We start from the raw sequence: 16,400 nt of genomic DNA, 5'->3' as shown, positions 1-16,400 counted from the left end.
TCCCTCGTCTATCATGGGGGTTAGGTTCCAGAACCCCCCCCCCCCGCGATAGGCGAAAATCCGCAAAGCAGCGACTTTATATTTATTTTATTATTTCTATATTTTTAAGGCCTTATAAACCCTCCCCACACTCTTATAAATCTTTCCCACACTTATTTTGTTTATTTTATCCCCCAAATAATTAAAATAATAAATATATAAAAATACCTATATACCACAAAATCCCACACTATAGCAAAAAATCTGCAATACAGTGAGACCACGAAAAATAAACTGCAATATAGCGAGGGTCAACTGTACTTCTGAGAGTTTGACAATGAACCTTGCCCGTGAGAAAACTGCTAAGTGTTTTAGCTTCAAATGTTTTCACATTTGAATAGCTCTTGATTCTAAACTTTATTCTCTAAATTCTATACATGGAGCAGAAGTGTTTTTAAGGGGTCTTGATTCTACTTAGATACATCAGTTTATGAAAAAAATTGAAAGCCCACATACCATGATACAAGTGAATTACCTGCAGAACAATTTTTAGGGATATTCATAAAGAACTATAGAATGACTGTTGGTCAAATAAGTTTGTAAATATGATATATATGTTTGCTCGCTTATAGTTTGCATTGGGTGTGGGGGACAGGCTGCAAGCTGGCAAAGTCATTATAGCCTAAGGCTTAGTTTTAAGACTAAGCCTTTCCTGCCCTCTTAATACTAAGATCTTTTCAAAACTAAGTTTTTCCCCACACCCTTGACTGTTGCATGATGTGGGGTGGTGCACTCTCATGAGGAATCTCATTATGCCTCAGATAAGTGACTTTGTATCAGAGAGTTCCTTGTTTGTATATTGGATTAAAGGTTTTGATTTCTGCACTATAAAATAGGGCAGAGGAGCCCATGCAGGAGGAGAGCAAAGAAAGACAACATGGAGGAGAGGAGAAGCAGCCAAGATGGTGGAGTGCTAAAGGAGAAGCCAGTTTGTGCAGAGAGAAGGAAATGGGGAACAGAGGTGAATAAGACTGGTGAGGCAGATACCTTTGATTCTAGGAAACTCAGATAAGTCAGTGGCTTTGGGAGCCCTGAATGGAAAGGGAAGTGTTTTCCCACTGTGTGTATTTCTTGCCCGCTGGTTGCAAGCTAGGATTAAAGCTAATGGCCCACCAGTTCTTAGCTCCATTGTTTCATTACTGTCTGTCCGAATCAAATGTGAACCTGCATGAGCCAGGTGGCTATGATGGTGGCCGTGGCTACTGGCTTTACAATGACCCAAGTGTAAATATTCCTGAGATAACTAAATGGAAGGCATGGGTATACTTGTTGTAGTCATATTCATGGATGATTAGAATCCAAGTTTCTGTTTTTTCACAAAATCTATTGCTGTACCTGTAATTGGAGACTCTGTAACTTGGCAAAAGCCACTCCACTAATTTTTTTAAAAAAAATAGTTTATGGTCAAAAACAGCAGGAACCACTGCAAATTGCTGCCCACTGCAAATGCTTTCCTGAGGCAATTTGGTTATTTATCTATATTAACATAAATATGACAATTCAGATGAAGGCAAATTCAAACACCTCTTAATGGGCTATGCCAAATTCCATCCATCCCTTAAGATCCATGATCCACCCTGAGCCACCCTGCTCTGTGCCTCAGCTGGCTGATTTGAATGGACCTTATCAAAGAGCTCCCCTGCCCTCTTCCTTCCAGTTGTGCTGATCAGAGAGAACACCAGAAAGACATTGGAGCATGAAGTCTAGGCACGTTTCCCCTTGAGCCTTCAGATTAGGATCACCAAGTTTGCTGAATCTATTGAATGAAGGCCACATTCTTGCTGGGTTGTCCTTTCCACACAGTCTTCTGTGTCTCTAGGCACAGGAATAATTACAGTCTCTGTCTCCATCAGCTCTGTGTCCTACATTTCCTATATAGTTTCCTTGTACCCTATACCCATCTTTTTCAACAGCCCCTTTATTACACTCTCTTGAAATCACCCAAGCTGACTGTGTCATCTCTTCCATACAGGAACCTTGGCTGATCATTAAGTTCTACTGAGGAAAGTGGCAGTCACTTGAGAAATCTGCTCCATCATAAATAAAGAAACATTTAGTTTGCTCCCTCCCTCCTCTCCCCAAGCTCCAAGCAAGGCCAGTAGTGGCATGTTGAGTGAGTACTAGACTGTTGCATCAACCAGATTGTCAATTCCAACACTCTGCCCAAAATCTCTTGATGTGAATCACCTAATACAAACTGGAGTGTTTTATCTGTACCCAATAAAGTGGCTGTGATATTGTACAAGCTTTTTTATAATTCCATATTAAAGGAAATTACTTTAATCCATAAACCCCTAAAATTAAGTAAAATGTTACTTGCTCAGTCTTCCCTGTGAGGTAGGATTTCTGGACTAACTCATGAAGGTGATGATTAGTGAAAAAGTGCATAATCATTAAACCATGATATTTCTAATAGAATATTAATAGTTTTCAACTAGACATGGACAAGGTCAACTAAAAACAGTATTTTTAAAATGACATCTCCAAGGCCACAATACAGCTGCGAAATGACTACCACCTTCCTCTGAGTCGGCTGCTGTTGCTCCCCAATGACTTTCTGAGCCCCGCTTTATTCCTCCTGCCTCCTGCACAAAGATCACTGAGATACCCAATTGCTAAACTGCTCCACCCTTGACAATGATGTCCACTTCCCCAATGCCTCCTAAGAACCCCCTACCAAGCCCTCCCCAACCTCTCTGAGCTGTCCAGCAGTCCCTCTGAAATGTGTTCCCCTTGCTGCAGCAAGCTGGGGTAAAAATAAAAACATAAGAGTCTCTTTTGGAAGTGATGTTATTGTGAGACCATCCAGAATGGAAGCCAGAAGGGCATGTTCTTATTCCTCGATCCCTTTACTATTGCTGTGCCCTCTCTCCGGGGTGTGCTTTCACTCACAGCAGCCAGACACATGTGGATGCTTGCGCAAAGAACTTAACATGCTGAGAATGTACGTTCTCCTGAAGGAAAACCCTGAGTAATAGCTGAGAGATTCAGGCCTATAACACTTCTCCCTCATGCCAGTCAGGACAACTCTGAGGCACGCTGCTCTCTTCAGAGCTCCCCTGTAAGACCGAGCCAGAGTTACCCTTGGTAGGACTTTCCCTGTCTGATTCCTTCCCTTGACTGCTCCCGCTTCCCCACTGCCCGACGGCATTTCCTGGGAAGGCTCCTGAACATGTTCCCATGAATCTCCCTCTTAGGCGCTGCCTCTGCAGAACCCAAATGAAGACAAATGGCAATACAACCTAATGGGAAATCAATTCAATGAAGGCTTCACAGGAAAAACAACCACCTCACCTAAGACTTAGAGATTGTGTAAGAGTTAAGCAGATAGAAAGAAAAAGGACTGTGTGTAAGGATGAGGAGACAACCCACACACACATACACACACACATACACACACACACACACACACACACACACACACAGAAAGGTAATCTGTTGTGTGTCAAGATCCACTAGCCTCTCTATATTGCTGGACCATCAAGTATGGAAAATGAGGGCCTAGTCGGTGCTGAATCATGATAGGCTTTTTGTGTCTACTTACAGGTATACTTCATTCTGTGGCTGAGAGAAAAATGATCAGATTTATATCTTAGATCCATCACTCTGATGGCTGTGTTGGAGGACAGATCTGCAAAAATGGAAAATAAATGGATAAATAAAGTCCTGTGTAAGGCCAGTGGCCATGGCCATGCAGGTTCCCATTGGATTCGGGCAGACTATTCGGGTAAAGGAACTATGGAGCCAGAGGATGGTGGGCCATTCCGTTTATTAAAGTCTTGCAAAAGTGGACAAGCAAGCAGGCAGGGAAAACTGCTTTCCTCTCTCTCTCTCCGGACTTACAAGCAAAACCAGGCTGGGGGGGGGGGGTGACTTCCCCGGCAAACAATAGCAAACAATGGCCCCTCTCAGTGGTGGCAAGCAATCCACAATTTGCAATCTGCCACCCTGAGGGCAAGCACCCATAGACTATACACACATGGTGCTGCCCTGTACTCATGCGCAAATCAGGCAAGTACAAGGCGAGCAAGCCTAACACACTGTTACCCACGTGATTGCCCAACACCCTGAAATAAGATACAGGTTGAAAGAGATATGTTGAAGAAATAAATAAGAAATAAAAATATCAGAAACTAGAAGATGTGAGTGCTGAAAGAGAGGAAGGCCACACAGATGACTCCCAGATTTTTAAGCTGGGTAATAGATGGACAGTGGTAAAACAAACAATCTGCCAATCACAGGGAGAAGAGCTCTCAGAGTTAGTCTCATGAAGGTTTTATTGTGACATGCACTGAAACATAACTGAGTCCACTTACCTCTGAAGAATCTATCCAATCAGCAGTCAGAACTAAGAGTATGAGTATCAGGGGAAATGTCTGAGAGGGAGATAGAGTAGTAATGGAAGTCCCAAGAGCAGCTGAGATCACTCCAGCGTGTGTGTGGTGAGAAGAGCCTCCGGTAAAGAAGGGACCCTGCAAACCTCAGGTTTAATGTGCACGGAGGGGAACAGGACTATAAAGGAGAAGGAGTCCTAAGAGGTTTGGAGAGCCAGGAAAACAACTTCTCTCCACTTTCCCAGTCACTACTCTGCACTTTTTTTAGTCTTCACACATTATCCAGAAATTTATAGAACATTGACACAGGAAACTAGCAAAGTTCCTTTAATATTTTTGTGGCCTGAGAACTAAGTGCCCCCTAAATTGGACAGAGAACAGCTCTGCTCAAAGATCAGCTAGAGCAACATATTGGAAAGACTTCACAATAATTATAAATTATAGATTAGATTATAGATTATAGATTATAAATTATACATGGGTCTTAAACTGAGAGACTAAGCAATGTCATATACATACCAATATGCACTTGCTAAACCCAATCCATCTCCTAAAATTTTCATACTTGTTAGTCAAACCCAGCTTTTCCTGCAGTATTTCTTCAAATATAGCAGGGGCCAGTTCTGCGGAAGACCCAAGTATCTCGGAAGACTCAAAAAATGCCTTCTTCCTCAGCCATCATCGGTTTAGTTACTTGTCAAATTGAGTCATGGAAGAAATACTTCAGAAGCTTGGAGAAATAAACGTACAAATGAAGACACAGAATAGTGTTAGAATGATTCTTTCTGACCAGGCAGTGGCAGAGTAGATAAAGCGTTGACCTGGTATGCTGAGGACCCAGGTTCAAAACCTCGAGATCTCTGGCTTTAGTGTTGGATTATAGATATGACCCCATGGTTGCTGGCTTGAGCCCAAAGGTCACTGGCTTGAAGCCCAGGGTTGCTGGCTTGAGCAAGGGGTCAGCTGGAGCTGACTCAGCTGAAGCCCCCAGTCAAGGCACATATGGGAAAGCAATCAATGAATAACTAAGGTGCCACACAAAGAATGAAGAATTGATGCTTCTTATCTCTCTCTCTTCCTATCTATCTATCCCTGTCTGTCCCTTTTTCACTTTCTCTTGCTAAAAAAAAAAAAAAAAAGATTCTAACAGCAACAGATGTTAATAATATACATTAAAACAATACTGCCACTGAACCAGGTAACTTGTGAACAACAAAGGGCTATTCTATATTGAGAGAGAGCCTGCTCTATGTGAGTCATATTACTCATAATTTCTTGTTTAATATTCAAAAGGATACCTTGACTAAGAAAGTATATGGCCAGTGGCTGTAGTAAGGTACCAAAAAACTGAAAATTAATATTGATATTCTAGGAGGAAAGGTCAGGCTTTCCTGTCCTGTCCTTCCTTTGGGGAGGGAAGGGAGAAAAATGTAGAAGTTTCTGGCTTGCAAGAACAATGGGTCATTTAGTTTTAAATTTAAAATAAAGGTTAACCGAGAAACTTCTTCTCTTTCAATAGGAGGCAGAATTTACATACCACCTTACATTGTTTGTAGTTCCTCCCCCTTTCCTGGAATCTTGAGGGTAAAATACCTCTAGGATAGTGAGGGAAGATAAACCCTAAAAGATTTGTAAACATCTTTGATTGTGTTACTTTGAAAGTCTTAATGTTTCTGTATATCCCCTAAACAAATGTTGTCAGCTTGTGACCATGATGTCATGCTCTCCCCCGCCTATGTGTGATCAAGGGTATATAAACAGCCCCTGAACTATTTTTGGGCTTGCACAGGATTTGGGTCTGCTGCCCCATGTCAGCTATATGCAGCCAGCATATTTAGTAAATCTCCTTTAATAAAACTCTTCAGAATTCATCTGGACTTGGTGTCTCTACGTAAACCTGATAGAATGAGGTATGGTGCCTTTCAGAATCTACGGTACAGAACTTTATAACATATGTGGGCTCGTCTGGGATCCAGTTATTCACGTCACCATGTTGAGACACACCAAATCGGCTGGTCTCTCTGGAAGCTGCCCGACCCCCTTGAATCTCGAGGAGAGGCACCAATTGAGATGTTCCAGGGCTCCCAGTTTCCCTGTGGGTCCAGATAGTTCTCCAGTGGACACCTCCCGGTTCCCAAATTCAACAATTTGGACAATTCGGCAGAGAAATCAAGGAGGTAGGTAAAGCAACTCTCTGGCTTTACTGAATTCTGGCTTACCTCTGAATTCTTGCTTTCGCTTTTCTGTTTGGGACTAGAATGTAGGTAGGGTAGATTTGGGGCTTTGCTGAGTTGTGACTCCAGAGAGGTGGAACTCTGGTGTGTACATAGGATCTTCAGAGCTGCTTTACCAAGTTGAAACTAGTCTATCTGAATCTGGGACTCTCCAAAGACCGAGACATTGGTAGGAGGTCTGTTGGTACTGCCTTGAGATTCTCTGGGATGCATTTAGTTGTACTCTGGAAAGTGGGCGTTCAGAGATGTTCATTTGTGTTTGCACATTTAGTCATACTCTAGAAAGAGAAGTAGTGGGGACTGAGGTGACCAGGTCTATCAGTTCTGTCTCGGGCTTTCAGAGACATCTATTTTTGTTCGCACATTTGTACATTTCTCTAGAATAACAGAAAGGGGACTGAGTAGAGACTCCAAACTTCCGGAGGCATCTAGTTGTGCTCTCAGGAAGAAACCTGAGTAGGGACTGAGTTGTTTCTGAGCTGATCAGTTCCATCTCAGGACTTTCAGGGACACCTTTGTATTGTCAAGATCTCAGTCTTTGTTTTAATGTATCTCTCTAGAAACCCCTTGTTTAAAGGAATCTCTGGTGCCGCGGCCTGTGCGCACCTGAGAGGCCACAAGGGGAAGCCCTCCCCTCATCTATGAAGCTTTGTCTTTGTCAAAATATCTGGTATTATTTTAATTGAAATAAAGCGTAGTGCCCTGGCCGGTTGGCTCAGCGGTAGAGCGTCGGCCTAGTGTGCGGAGGACCCGGGTTCGATTCCCGGCCAGGGCACACAGGAGAAGCGCCCATTTGCTTCTCCACCCCTCCGCTGCGCTTTCCTCTCTGTCGCTCTCTTCCCCTCCCGCAGCCAAGGCTCCATTGGAGCAAAGATGGCCCGGGCACTGGGGATGGCTCCTTGGCCTCTGCCCCAGGTGCTAGAGTGGCTCTGGTCGCAACATGGCGATGCCCAGGATGGGCAGAGCATCGCCCCCTGGTGGGCAGAGTGTCGCCCCTGGTGGGCGTGCCAGGTGGATCCCGGTCGGGCGCATGCGGGAGTCTATCTGACTGTCTCTCCCTGTTTCCAGCTTCAGAAAAATGCAAAAAAAAGAAATAAAGCGTGCTCATTATTTGTTTGTGATACGTGAAATCTTTGTTTAATGTCTAAATGTGTCTGATTTTAAGGCCTGGCTTGAGTTTTTGTGTCAAAAATTGGACATTTCTGACTATAAAGCATTCTTAAATGGCAAATTGTCTATTCTCTTTGTTCTTGGATCCAACCTCTAGCTTCAGGGGCTGTTAGATTTCTTCCCTGAAGAAATTATTCTCTTCTGTTGGCTTCTTCCCCTGGTTTAGTGTAATAATTAATACCTCTATAGTCAAACACCTTTTTATTCTGGGTGCTAGTTAATTATCTGTCTTATCTTTCTTGCTTTTATTAGTGCACTAATTGTTAGATTCTCCTGGAACAAGTTTCAGTTTTGTAATAGATGCCAGCGGCTGGAACTTTTCATCTTCAGCTAGTAAGGGCAGTTTGGAACATCATAACTGGGAATCCAGGCTATTCTGATCAATTCCCATATATTGATCAATAGCTAAATTTAACAACGAATCCACCACAGTGGCTTAAAACATACTCGATACAGAGCGGGTGCCATGTCTTCTTAGTCAAGGAAAATTTGAGTCAAAAACAGGAAAAAAAATAACTAAAGCAATAGTAGCAGCACTCCAAGAGAAACTATTTTAAGGATAAGGGACCCTCGGAAGAGGAAGGAGAGTTCTTCAGGGCACATAAAGACATGGCTGCCCTTAAGAAGGATTATGAGGAAGTTGGTGTGAATTCTGTTGAAGGAGACACTGAGGAAGAGAGAGAGAAAGGAAGCAATTCGAGAAAGAATAAGACTCTGCTAGGAAAGATTCAATGTGCTTATTGCAAGAGAGAAGGGCACTGGAAAAATACATGCCCCATATTACAAGCAGCCAAGGGGGTGAGAGAAAAGTGGAGCCCACAAGTTGAAAGTGTTTCTCCAGACTCTGGAGCCAAAGAACTAGCAAGTAAGCAGTTTGAGTGAGAGGAAGGCAGGGTTGGGATGTGCTGTGGGCAGAGCAGCAGGGGAAGGTCACTAGAGAAAGGATGAAGTAACTGGAGGAAATATGGAATAGAAACTAGTTTCAAATATCTGCCTACTGACTAAAAGAGGTTTTGCCCATTTGGAAAATACAGGATAGGAATAGTATTAATATTAGAACTTTGCATTCAAAAAATCTTAGAGAAAAGAAAAGGAATTTAGAAATTAACAAACAAATGGACCTTGCTAGTTATCAGTTCCTTGGAATAAATTGCAACTCCAGAAGGAGTAATAGAAGCATGAGTAATAGGATTATAGGGAATAGAATTATTAGAGACAAGTCCTCCATGGGTTGAGGGTGATGGCTTGTTGCCCTCCACTGGTGTAAAAATTAAGAGAAAATGGTTTCAACACTCTCCCATGGGGCCAAGCGGGTGTTGGATTCTCTCCAAGTCTCCCAATTCCTTCACGTGGCATAATTGTTATCTGATGACAGAGGTGTAGAATTCATGGGAAAGACCCACTGCGTTAGCCATAATAGTAAAAATTGTAAAAGGAATTTTCAGGGAATTGTGGGAAAAATTGGAAACCTCATATAGGCTAAAAGAAATCCACTATTGGGAAAGTGATTTTATAAAATTTGTATTTTAATTAGCTGCTGAAAGCAAGGCAGCACCTCCAATTGGGATGACATCAGAGTAATGGCGCGTCAGGAAGTGATACCGATAAATCTCTCCCAAAACTCAACAAGATCTTCAACCAGAAACAGAAAAACCTATACTTGGAGTCTCCAGATGTTTCGCAATACACCTGAAGGTATGGTGAAGCGGAAAATTGGCTAAATATATAATCAAACCTTGAAGGAAATAGGGAGTAAGAAATGCTCCACTTTCCTCACTAACCTAAATAGGGCTGCTTTCACTGGGAACTGAGAATATAGAAACTGAGGCGGGCAAAGGGGGTGAATAGATCCAGGCCGTGGTACAAACAGCCGAACCAGGCTGTAGCACGGAGATCCAAGCCGAGGAAAAACTGTGCCTGTGGCAACCCAGTCAATACAAGCTAACACTCGTGCCAAACCCAGACAAAGAAAAACAAGTGGGGCAGCCATTTTCCCCGTTTATCTGTCAGCGCACGCAGATAGTGGGCGAGAGATTCCTTCGAGCACCTCTGCAGTGGGAGCTCGTGTTACCCCACAGAGAGGCAGAGCCAGAGGCCTTTGTGTGGGCTGAAAGCAGAATCTCCGGGCTACCCCAGCACCCTGAAAAAGCCGCCCACGGGGAGGGAGTGAGAGCCAATTCCAACACTGCAACTTTTCCATGCAGGCGGGGGTTTCACTCAGAGGGTGAGGTGGCTGGCATGATATCCTGGTCGGCAAACATAGAGAGTGGGCAAGAGATTCCTCCGAGCACCTCAGGAGTGGGAGCCCGTGTTATCCCACAGAGGGGCAGAGTCAGAGGCCTTTGTGTGGGCCAAAAGCGAAATCTCGGGCCGCCACAGTGCCCTGAAAAAGCTTCACACGGGGAGGGAGTGAGAGCCAATTCCAATGCTGGAACTTTTCTGTGCGGGCGGGGCTTTCACTCAGAGGGTGAGGCGGCCAGCCTGATATCCTGGTCTGTGCACGCAGATAGTGGGCAAGAGATTCCTCCAAGTGCCTCGGTAGTGCATGCCCATGTTATCACACAGAGTGACAGAACCCGAGGCCTTTGAGTGGGCGGAAGCCCCACCTGATTATGCTAGCAGCTCTGACTGACTGAGCCTCACCCAGAGCCCTGTGCTGAGTGAGAATAGAGTGGGGAGTTGCCAGCTCTTTGAGCCTCTTACTATCCAGGCAGAGGCAGCAGCAACCCCATAGTTGGATTATCAGGCTACTAATTGAGGAAGGAAAGACTAGGAGAAAGGCTCCAGGAACATGGACTCTCTCACCGGTAAAGCCTATAAATGCTAAGGAGCCTCGACTGCCAATGAGACTGAAGCACAATACACGACATCACCATAGAGACTTATCAACTGCAAACCTCTACCTGAGCGTGCCAAAGGGGCAGAACCCGGGGTACAGAGTCACTGACCAGGAAGAGGGAGAGAAAAGAAAAAGCAAGAAGATAACCTCTCAAAATCAAGAATAATCTGCAGACTTTATAACCTATCCCATTTTATTATATTTGTCCATTTGTTCTCTTATCTTCATTCTTGATTTTTTTTTTCCTCCTCCAATTTGGTCATTTAACTCTCTGCTGGTCTTACTCTCTCCTCTCCTTGAACTACACTACCCATAAGTGTTACATCTCCCATTATCTTTTCTTTCCTTTTTCTTTCTCTCTATGAGGGTTGCACTCCAAAACCCTTAACTCTCTCTCTCTCTCTCTCCTCTTTTTTCTTTTTTCTTCTTTTAGTGGTTCCCTCATTTTTTCTCTCTCTTTTTTCTTTCTCCCTCTATATTAGTTTTTTCCTTTCTCCTTTACGTCTCCTCTCATTCAAACCTCAATAACGAACAAATTATCTTATCTGGGACTCAAACTTATATTTGTGGCATTTTGGGGGTTTTTACTTCACCTTTTTAACTCACTAGCAGTGCTCCCATCCCTGGCTTTCCATTTAATCTAGTTCTTGTTCCACCAAATACAATAGTAATTTTTTAATTTGTTCCCCCATTTTTCTGTTTTCCTCTTATTCCTCTCATCATAACTCTTAGTCAGCCAACACCAAAAGCAAATCATTTTATTCTTGACCCAAATTTTTTCCTTATTTGCTCTTTGTGGGTCCATACCCCTTTTTGTTCTTTTTTTTTCCTTTTTTTTTTTTGCCCCTTTATTTCTTCTCCCCAATTCAGGCCCTCCAGTATAGGCATTGTTTGTTCTATTTATTTTGTTTTGTTTTGTTTTTTTTCTTTTTGCATTTTTCTGAAGCTGGAAACAGGGAGAAAAAGTCAGACAGACTCCCGCATGCGCCCTACCGGGGTCCACCCGGCACGCCCACCATGGGGCGACGCTCTGCCCACCAGGGGACGATGCTCTGCCCATCCTGGGCATTGCCATGTTGCGACCAGAGCCACTCTAGTGCCTGAGGCAGAGGCCACAGAGCCATCCCCAGCTCCCGGGCCATCTTTGCTCCAATGGAGCCTTGGCTGCGGGAGGGGAAGAGAGAAACAGAGAGGAAGGCGTGGCAGAGGGGTGGAGAAGCAAATGGGCGCTTCTCCTATGTGCCCTGGCCGGGAATCGAACCCGGGTCCTCCGCACGCTAGGCCGACGCTCTACCGCTGAGCCAACCGGCCAGGGCTTGTTTGTTCTATTTAGCACAATATAATTCACAGTTCACCACAAGATTTTCTCAAGAAAGAGGGGAGAGGAGAGGAGAGGAAAAAAGGAGGGGGGGAATAATTTCCTTTTTTTAATTTTTATTTTATTTTATTTTTCTTTATATAATTATTAATTTTAAAAAAAAACTCTTTTTTATTTTATTTTTTTAACTTTTTATTCTTTAATAAATCTCATTAATACTATCAACAAAACCACCCTCAGATGCCATTAGAAGAGAAAATCGAATATCATGGATACAAAAGAAAGAGAGGTAACACAGATAGATGAGAAAAAATCTATGGGGAAAAAATTTAATATATTGGAAACCTTGGAGTTAAACGACAGAGAATTTAAAATAGAAACCCTAAAAATACTCAGAGACATGCAAGAAAACACAGAAAGGCAATTTAGGGAGCTCAGAAAACAACTCAATGAACACAAAGAATATATGTCCAAGGAAATTGAAACTATAAAAATAAATCAAACAGAGATGAAAAACTCAATTCATGAGCTGAAAAACGAGGTAACAAGCTTAGCTAATAGAACAGGCCAGATAGAAGGTAGGATTAGTGAAATAGAAGACAAGCAACTTGAGGCACAAGAGAGAGAAGAAGAAAGAGACTCAAAAATTTAAAAAAAAAATTGAGATAGCCCAAAAGAAATTATCTGATTCCATCAAAAAGAAGAACATAAGAATAATAGGTATATCAGAGAGAGAAGAGAGAGAAAATGGAATGGAGAACATACTCAAACAAATAATAGATGAGAACTTCCCAAGCCTGTGGAAAGAACTAAAGCCACAAATTCAAGAGGCAAACAGAACTCTGAGTTTTCCTAACCCCAACAAACCTACTCCAAGGCACATCATAATGAAATTGGCATAAACCAACGGCAAAGAAAAAATTCTCAAGGCAGCCAGGGAAAAGAAGAATACAACATATAAAAAAAAGACCATTAGATTATCATCAGATTTCTCAACAGAAACTCTACAAGCTAGAAGAGAGTGGACCCCAGTAATTAAGTCCTGAAAGAAAGGAACTTTCAGCCATGAATACTATACCCATCAAAGCTATCCTTCAAATATGAAGGAGAAATAAAAACATTCACAGATACAGAAAAGATGAGGGAATTTATCATCAGAAAACCCCCACTCCAGGAATTACTAGAGGGGGTTCTCCAATCAGATACAGAGAACAACAACAAAAAAAAGCCACAAGTAAAAGCTCCAAGAAGAACACAATAAAACCAAATTTAAACTGTGACAACAACAAAAAGAAAGGGGGAGGAGAGGATGGAGATTAACAGTAGCAAAGGATGATGGAGTGCAAAAGTACTCACAAAATAGTGCACTACAATGAACAAAGGGTAGGAACCTTTTTCATTACTTAAAGGTAACCACCATTGAAAAAACCACCACAGAAGCACATGATTTAAAAAAGATATCAACAGAGGAAAGATGTATGGAATAAAACCAAATAAAAACAAAAGATAGAAAAACGAAAGAGAAGGATCAAACAAGACACAAAACTAACAGAAAGCAAGATATAAAATGGCAATAGGGAACTCACAAGAGTCAATAATTACACTAAAAGTAAATGGATTAAACTCACCAATAAAAAGGCACAGAGTAGCAGAATGGATTAAAAAAGAAAATCCAACTGTATGCTGCCTACAAGAAACTCACCTAAGTAACAAGCATAAAAACAAATTCAAAGTGAAAGGCTAGAAAACAATACTCCAAGCAAATAACATCCAAAGAAAAGCAGGTGTAGCAATACTCATATCTGATAATGCTGACTACAAGACAGAAAAAGTACTCAGAGACAAAAATGGCCATTTCATAATGGCTAAGGGGACAATGAATCAAGAACACATAACAATTCTTAATATATATGCACCAAACCAAGGAGCACCAAAATATATAAGACAGCTACTTATTGACCTTAAAACAAAAACTGACAAAAATACAATCATACTTGGAGACCTCAATACACCGCTGACGGCTCTAGATCGGTCATCCAAACAGAGAATCAACAAAGACATAGTGGCCTTAAACAAAACACTAGAGCACCTGGATATGATAGACATCTACAGGACATTTCATCCCAAAGTTCCAGAATATACATTTTTCTCCAGTGCATATGAATCACTCTCAAAAATTGACCAAATGTTGGGCCACAAAAACAGTATCAGCAAATTCAGAAAAATCGAAGTTGTACCAAGCATATTTTCTGATCATAAAGCCTTGAAACTAGAATTCAACTGCAAAAAAGAGGAAAAAAATCCCACAAAAATGTGGAAACTAAACAACATACTTTTAAAAAATGAATGGGTCAAAGAAGAAATAAGTGCAGAGATCAAAAGATATATACAGACTAATGAAATGACAATACGACATATCAGAATCTATGGGATGCAGCAAAAGCAGTGATAAGAAGGAAGTTCATATCACTTCAGGCATATATGAACAAACAAGAGAGAGCCCAAGTGAACCACTAAACTTATCACCTTAACGAACTAGAAAAAGAAGAACAAAGACAACCCAAAACGAGCCGAAGAAAGAAAATAATAAAAATCAGAGCAGAAATAAATGAAATAGAGAACAGAAAAACTATAGAAAAAAATTAATAGAACAAGGAGCTGGTTCTTTGAAAAGATCAATAAAATTGACAAACCCTTGGCAAGACTTACCAAGGAAAAAAGAGAAAGAACTCATATAAACAAAATCCAAAATGAAAGAGGGGAAATCACCACAGACACCATAGATATACAAAGAATTATTGTAGAATACTATGAAAAACTTTATGCCACTAAATTCAATAACCTAAAAGAAATGGATAAATTCCTAGAACAATACAACCTTCCTAGACTGAGTCAAGAAGAAGCAGAAAGCCTAAACAGGCCTATTAGTAGAGAAGAAATGAAAAAAACCATTAAAAACCTCCCTAAAGATAAAAGTCCAGGCCCAGTTGGCTATACCAGCAATTTTTTTTTTTTTTTTTTACTTTTATTTATTCACTTTAGAGAGGAGAGAGAGAGAGAGAGAGAGGAGAGAGAGACAGGGGGGAGGAGCTGGAAGCATCAACTCCCATATGTGCCTTGACCAGGCAAGCCCAGGGTTTCGAACCGGCGACCTCAGCATTTCCAGGTCGACGCTTTATCCACTGCGCCACCACAGGTCAGGCTATACCAGCAAATTTTATCAAACATTCAAAGAAGACTTGGTTCCTATTCTACTGAAAGTCTTCCAAAAAATTGAAGAAGAAGCAATACTTCCAAACACATTTTATGAGGCCAACATAATCCTCATACCAAAACCAGGCAAGGATGGCACAAAAAAAGAAAACTACAGACCAATATCTCTAATGAATACAGATGCTAAAATACTAAACAAAATACTAGCAAATCGAATACAACAACATATTAAAAAAATAATACATCATGATCAAGTGGGATTTATCCCAGAATCTCAAGGATGGTTCAACATACATAAAACGGTTAATGTAATACACCATATCAACAAAATAAAGAACAAAAACCACATGATCTTATCAATAGACGCAGAAAAGGCTTTTGATAAAATACAACACAATTTTATGTTTAAGACTCTCAACAAAATGGGTCTAGAAAAAAAATATCTCAACATGATAAAGGCCATATATGATAAAGCATCAGCTAACATCATATTAAATGGCACAACTGAGGACTTTCCCCCTTAAATCAGGAAAAAGACAGGTTTGTCCACTCTCTCCACTCTTATTTAATGTGGTACTAGAGGTTCTAGCCAGAGCAATCAGATAAGACAAAGAAATAGAAGGCATCCATATCGGAAAAGAAGAAGTAAAGGTATCACGTTTTGCAGATGATATGATCCTATACATCGAAAACCCCAAAGAATCCACAAAAAGACTACTAGAAAAAATAAGCCAATACAGTAAGGTTGCAGGATACAAAATTAACATACAGAAGTCTATAGCCTTTCTATATGCCAACAATGAAACATTTGAGAACAAACTCAAAAGAATAAAATACCTAGGAATAAACATAACAAAGAATGTAAAGAACTTATATAATGAAAACTATAAACCATTGTTAAGGGAAATCAAAAAAGATATAATGAGATGGTAGAATATTCCTTGTTCTTGGTTAGGAAGAATAAATATAATCAAGATGGCCATATTACCCAAAGCAATATACAAATTTAATGCAATTTCCATCAAAATTCCAAGGACATTTTTTTAAAGAAATGGAGCAAAAAATCATCAGATTTATATGGAACTATAAAAAACCCCAAATAGCCAAAGCAATCCTAAAGAAAAAGAATGAAGCTGGGGGCATTACAATACCTGACTTCAAACTATATTATAGGGCCACGACAATCAAAACAGCTTGGAATTAGAAGGAATAGACACTCAGACCAATGGTACAGAATAGAAAACCCAGAAATA

The sequence above is a fragment of the Saccopteryx bilineata genome, chromosome 1 (genome assembly GCF_036850765.1).
Source record: "Saccopteryx bilineata isolate mSacBil1 chromosome 1, mSacBil1_pri_phased_curated, whole genome shotgun sequence".
Classification (NCBI taxonomy): Eukaryota; Metazoa; Chordata; class Mammalia; order Chiroptera; family Emballonuridae; genus Saccopteryx; species Saccopteryx bilineata.
The sequence above is the reverse complement of the archived record's forward strand: the minus strand, read 5'-3'. Positions refer to the sequence as shown.